The following is a 7,315-nucleotide window of genomic DNA, read 5'->3' as shown; positions in this document are numbered from 1 at the left end:
ACAATAGACACACAAAAAAGTTGAAGGCACTCTACAGATACGTAGAAGACACATTTGTGTTGGGGCCACATGGCAGAGAAATCCTACACGAGTGCTTATGCCATCTTAATGGTGCACACAATAGCATCACGTTTACGACGGAGAATGAAAGACTACCCTTATTGGAAATTCTGATTAAGAAACATCTGGACGACATGTTGGAACACTCGGTCTACATGAAGAATCAGCTTGTCCATCTTCACCTTAAAGCCACCATTGACCTCAACGTAACTCGCTACAAACCACCTTAGTACATAGAGACAGGTCCATCTGCGATAGAAAGTCCTTACCGAATGAATTACAGCATCTGCGGTAAACTACCCGCGAAAATGACTACAAGGAGACGCAAGTAAGACGTGCGTTAAAGGCAGGTAAGAGCAAGAAGTATAAACCATAAGAACTGGAAGCAATATGCAAGGCCGCCGACAACCAAGATCACGAGGACTATGGAGTGGGTTCTGGGACTCGACTGTCAAAGAAGTGGCTGAAATATTTCTACACAATGACCTAATTAATCGGGATAGTACGTTTCAACTCAGCACAGAGTGGGATATAGCTATTACGAAAAGCGACAGAAATGATCGGTTCTGGAGGCGGCGGTGTCTGCGCACAGAATGGACAGACACTGGGACTTGATGCTAGCACAAGGGCCGTGCCACGTTCCACCACCACCGGCGCGACACCTGCTTTCTAAGGCGCGTGACTGGCCCGCCCATAAAGGAGGTCAGTGGTCCAGTGGCTAGGCAGATACACAGAACACAGCATCCTGACACTCCACATAAAATTATCCATACGAAACCCATTGAGACATTTCGACAATATGATGCCACAGCTCAGTTGATCACTCGAGACTCTATATGTCACGTGACTCAATGTCTCTTTCGCACACACACACACACACACACACACACACACACACACACACACACACACACACTATGAATCATGACTGACTCTCTAAGTAAGTGCCCCGCGTCCCTCTCCCGCATCCTATGTCCACTTTTCCACGTCTAAAGTGTTAAAAACACATATGGCTATAAAGTAACATCCTATGCAGGTAGTAGATATCCTATTTTTGGACATAAATGTGCATATGTACAAAAAAATTAGACCAAGCCTATAACTTCACAAAAACAAGTTCGCTAAAATAATTTGATAATCAGGTCAGTACACAAACTGCTGCTGGGAGAATACCATTAATGTTATCCTAGGTTTAATCATAGCTCGAACAAAAACAAACTTCAATAAGCAAACTTTTATGCTGGAGGAAGAGACATTGTATACGTCCATCAGACAGGATAATGTTCATTTTCATTACATTCAATCCAGGCATACTGGAAATTATGTACGAGGATGAGATAAAAAGTAATTACTCGAAATTTTATATATGAAAACTCTTAAAAGTTTTTAAATAACCATTTTATTAACATACCCCAACTTTATTTTTCATGTCTATAAATATATTTCTTGACACAGTCATACTGGCGATGAACACATTTCTCTTAACGACAGACAACTTAGCTGATACTGTTACTGTAAAATATTTAAATCAGTTGATGGAGAGACAACGTCACCTCTGCTTGCATCGCTTCGTCACTATCAAAGTAAAGTTCACAAGGGTATTCTTAAGCTTTTAGAAACAGACGAATATCGCACGGGTCTAAGTCAGGTCTCTATAGAGAAATATCGATGACATTGAACCTTACGTTTCGGATTGTGGCATTGCCATGCTGAAAGAGAGGGTTCTCCATGTGTGGACGAACTCTTTTGACTCATGTTTTCAGATTTCTGAGGGTCTTGCAGTACCTTGCAGAGTTCGTGGTGGTGCCTTTAAGCATAAATTCCAGAATCACCACACCTTGAAAATCGCAGAGCACTATCATGAAACTACCAGTTGGTGCCAGGGTTTTGAACTTTTTTGGCGGTTATCTTTTCGGTGGATCTCCATTGATGCTTGTCACATTTTTGTTGAGGAACCCACCACACTCACTTTCAAAACGCAAACGAAATTGTTCACAGACATCCAGTTTCCTCTGTATCACGTGAGAAGTAAGCACTCAAGGCACCCACTAATCGCACAGTTTTCTGTAGTGTCATTCTGCACACTGATCTCTATACGCTCTAGTGAAAAGTCACAATAACCTGAGTTCTGTGTCTGTGTTATAGGACGATTTTCTCTCATGAGTTGCTGGTCCTAATTCTGATGAGTATCATTGGTTGACGTTTGTGGTCATCCACTCCGAGCTCTGCCACATAACTTAAGGTTAGCACGACCGTTTCCTTCATTAAGAGTACTGACAATCCAACGTCGCACGTTACTGATGTTGATACAGTCACCGCACATAGCTCTCATTCTTCTACGTAATTAAATCGGAGGTACTTTTTCTGTTGTTAGAAATACTCACGCACCAACATTGTTACATTGTAGAGGGTTGCAAATCTCTCAGTGAAGTGAGAAATTCGAATGAGTAATATGCATGACATGTAATACCTCAACCGATATTACTTTTCAGCACGCCCTCAAAGGAAGTTAAGCTATGAACTAATACCAAAATCTAATTTTAATGCTCCAAAATATGATATGTAAACACACAACATAGGCAAATACAAACGAACTAACTAGTCACCACTTTCGGAGATGAAGAAGCCAATTTGATGAGACTTTTATTGCATTGTAACAAATAAACTACATCTTATCGTATTATGCACATGTAACTTCACAATGCTGTGAATACGAGATGTTAACACGAAGAAAGACAACGGTGGATCTAGATTTCAAACAAAGAGATGAAACTGCGATACCTCTTTGCGCTCCAAATCCTTGCTCACTCCGGAAAATTCGATCTTTGCACCGAATTTGAATAATTTAGAAAACATGTAAGCTTTTGAGCAAAAAACACGCGTGTTACGATCATAACTTCAATATCTTAAAAGATCAAGAAATCATAGACATAGCTAATATATTGACACTACTGATAAAACTTACTGGTTAAGGTAAACAGATGATTGCACCACATTTTGCAAGCAAAATCTACCCTCAAATTAAATGTTTCTAAGTTATCTGCATTACTTATGAAAAACCACAGTGCTCATTTCGAGGTTAGCACACTGTACTCGCATTCAGGATGATGACGGTTCAATACCGCGTCTGACCATCCTGATTTAGCTTTTTCCGTGATTTCCCTAAATTGCTCCATGCAAATGTTGGGATGGTTCGTTAGAAAGGGCACGGCCAACTTCCTTTCCCGTCCGTCCCTAATCCGATGAGACCGAAGACCTCGCTGTTTGGTCTCTTCCCCCAAACAACCCAACCCAACAAGGCTCATTCATTGGCATAACTGAAACAAAATATATTTAATCATTGAGTCAGACCTAAAGCAACAGAATGCATGAAACCTGATCTTATGACATTACAATATACACACGGGCACTTCTGATGATTTAACCTACAGTTTAAATCACTATTGACGAAAATAGTTTGATCTTTGTACCAAAGCAAAGAATGTTATTTCCATGTCTAAATTTGTCAAATACTATTAGTTTTGCCAATACTAACATCAAATCAAACATTATCTTGACACATTACAAAACGTTGGTGATGTTCCACTGATAACACTAAATCATGCTGTCACTCAGTGGAAACTACACGGCACCTCAGTGAAAGGACATACTGAACAGTAGTAATAAACAACAATACAGGTAAAAAATGAAGCTCTTTACCCTGGTACTGTCCGCTTCAAAAATCCATCAAACATTATAGCGACTCTATGCTTAGGTATTAACTTTACCTTGTGGTACAAACATTCATCAGTTTCTACTATTACATAGTGGTAACTACATGATTTTTCGCTCCACACATCGACACTTTACAGCAAAAAGTAGAAATTTTCCCCTGTATGTCACCATATTGTGGAATAATTGCCAAATACAGTGTCATGTTACAGTGAAATTCTAACAAATTGCCCTGTATGCTAATATGTTACTGCAAAATTGTAATTAAATGTTCCAATTTTACAGTAAAAATATAACAGATTTCCCCATAATCACAATGATTCAGCAAAACTGTATCCAATTTACCCATACTTCATCAAGTTACAGTAAAAATTGTAACAAACTGCTCAACCTTACAGTACATTTAGTACAAATTACCGACATGTTACAGTAAGGTTGCAACAAAATACTCCATAATCAATATTGTACCTGAATTTTTATACATCCGGATTGTTCTGGGAACTTTGCACAGCTTATTAGAACTTGCTATGGGCGCCCCATATTTGCAGCTTCAGCTACCACTGGAGTTGGTTGATAATCTCTATGACGCTTGCACCCTTATTAAATGAACTTGCAACGAAACGTGCTGCTCTTCTTTCGATCTTCTTTATTTCCTTTATCAATCATGTCTGGTACGAATCATTTACTGTTGAGAAGTGCTCAAGTATTGGTGAAATAAGTGTTTTATATGTTACATCCTTTGTTGATGGACTACAATTCTTGAAAATTATTCCAATCAATGGTATCTGCCTTTCCTATGATTATTATTATCTGGTCATATTATTTTAAATGGCGCCGTAATTATACTGCTACATATATTACGGAAGTAACTGGTCCTGTAATTGTTTTACAATCGCAAAATCATACAATAATGAGTGTTTCTATATATTTACAGGTGATAGGTTACATAAGTTGAAGCTCAAGTGCCACTCCCGTCATTAAGCATCAATCATCTGCAGGTCTTCCTGAACTTCGCTACAGTTTCCTAGCATTCAGACATCACAGCATCGTCTTTGAAGAGTCTCATGGAACTTTGGAGGTTGTCTACTATATTATTATACACGTCGTGAAAAGTGACAGACATATAACACTCCCTTGCTGTATGTTCGATGTCACTTTTATACTTAAAAACTTCTGCTGAGAACGACATACTGTCTGCTAGAAAGTATTCGACCCATTCACACAGTTTCTATGATAGCCCATATGCCTGCATGTTTTTCAAAAAATGGTTCAAATGGCTCTGAACACTATGGGACTTAACATCTTAGGTCATCAGTCCCCTAGAACTTAGAAATACTTAAGCCTAACTAACATAGGGACATCACACACACCCATGCCTGAGGCAGGATTCGAACCTGCGACCGTAGCGGTTGCGACATGTTTTTCATTAGGCGACACTGCAGAAGTGCAATCAATGTCCTACGAAAGTCCAGGAATACGGTATCTATCTACGCTCCAGTGTCTACATCCTTCTGGGTCTCTTGAATGGACAGAGCACGCTGGGTTTCACAAGACTGTTGCTGTCGGAACCCGCGTTGGCTTCTACAGTGGAGATTTTAGGTCCCCTGAAATGTCACAGTATGCAAATATGAAACATGTTCTAGAATTCTACAATAGGCCAGATATCTGCCTACAACTCTATGCGTCTGTTCAATGACTCTTCTTGAAATGGGAATGACTATATATATGTTTTTTCCAATCATTAGGAACACTTCTCTCCTCCAGACAGCTGCGCTACACTGCTGCTACTTTATTTAGAATCACCTTGCTATCAAATCAGGTCCAGTGACCTCACCTCCATTGAGTGATATCGGTTGCCTTTCTGTCCCACGGTAACTTATTTTGATACAATTTTGTCGTTGGTGCGACGGTTTAAAGGAGTTACAGCAGTGCAGTCTTCTTTTGAGAAACAGTTTTCAAAAAATGTGTTTGGTATTTCCGTCTTTTCTGTGCCATACCCCGTTTCAATGCCATTGTGGTCATTGTGTGTGTGCATAGATGACTTCATTCCATTTACTGTTTTAGCAGCAGATCAAAACTTCTTCCGATTTTCTGTCAAGTCGATAAACAGAATTTTACCTTCGAATTCATTGGATACTCATGCATGGCGCTCCTTACCCTATGTTTGACGTCACTTAATTTTTGTCTATCTGTCATACTTTGGCTACGTTTAAATTAGCAATGAAACTCTCTTTACTTTCGTAGTAGCTTTCCAACATGGCTATGGAACTACGGCACTCTTTTCCTTTCCTCGCCTCTTTACTTGGAATGTAACTGCCTGAAGCGCAGCGTAGAGTGCTCCATAATCACTATTGCTACTTGCAGGTTCTCAGCTTCAACTTTGCAGCTAGTTTGTCGCCATTACTATCAGCTGAATTCTATTAATAGGTTATCCATTCTCATGATTCTCCGGGATAATATTAACTATCTGAGCTTCACATTTTTCACCCTGTGTACAGAATGACCCCATCTGTCTGTAAACTGGATATTTTCCTGAATTTTTATACATCCGAATTGTTGAGGGAACTTTGCACAACTCATTAGGATTTGCTGTGGGTATCCCAAGTTTTACAAGTTCAAAGCTTCATTTACTTGTTTTCTTTATACTTGAAAATCTTCTTTCCCTGTCTCAGATTATACACACAGTATGATAAGCGGCAAGGCAGCGATACTGGACTGAAAAAATAGCCAAAACCCGAATAGCATTCTAATACTGAAACCTGACACTGGATATCTGCTATTGAATTCTATGGCTGTGTATATGGGCAGCCAGAGTGTTTCAGCCATTAGGTGGTGTCAGCAACTGGGTGTGTCAGTTACTGGAAGTATTAGCTGCTGGTTCTTAAAATTTTATTGCCCATGTTACAGAGAAATTATAACAAACTGCTCCATATTACAACAAAAACTGTAACAAACTGCCCCTTGTCATAGAAAAAATTGTAGCAAGTTTTCTTGCCACGTATCATAGTAAAAACTGTAAGAAGGTGCCCTAAATGTTATATCAGAATTGTAACAAACTGTGGCAAAAGCTGTATTTCATGAATCATGCTACAGCGGAAATTATGAGAAACTGCCCCATACGGCAAGTTAATCCCTAGCACGGAGTTACTATAATATTTCACTGCTTTGAAAGTGGGTAATTCATAGCATAGTGATCCTCATTTCTTGCCTATTCAAATGTGTATTACCAGTGTTCAGTTTACTAATTCACCAAAGAGTCCTGTAGAGTCTACTCCTACATCTACATTAATACTCGCAAGCCACCTTTCAGTCTGTGGAGGAGGCTACTTCACGTATCACTGTTACCTTTCCTTTTCCAGCCACGAATGGTTCTCAGGAAGAACGATTGCTGGTAAACTTTTACGTGAGCATGATTTTATTTTCAGGGTCTTTTTGCAGGGTATATGCGAGAGGAAGCAATATATTTCTTGACTGTACTACGAACGTTTGCTCTTGGTACTTCCACAGTAAACCACACAGTGATGCAGTACGCCTCTCTTGCAGT

Source organism: Schistocerca americana, chromosome 1 (genome assembly GCF_021461395.2).
Source record: "Schistocerca americana isolate TAMUIC-IGC-003095 chromosome 1, iqSchAmer2.1, whole genome shotgun sequence".
Lineage (NCBI taxonomy): Eukaryota > Metazoa > Arthropoda > Insecta > Orthoptera > Acrididae > Schistocerca > Schistocerca americana.
Note: the sequence above shows the minus strand (reverse complement) of the source record.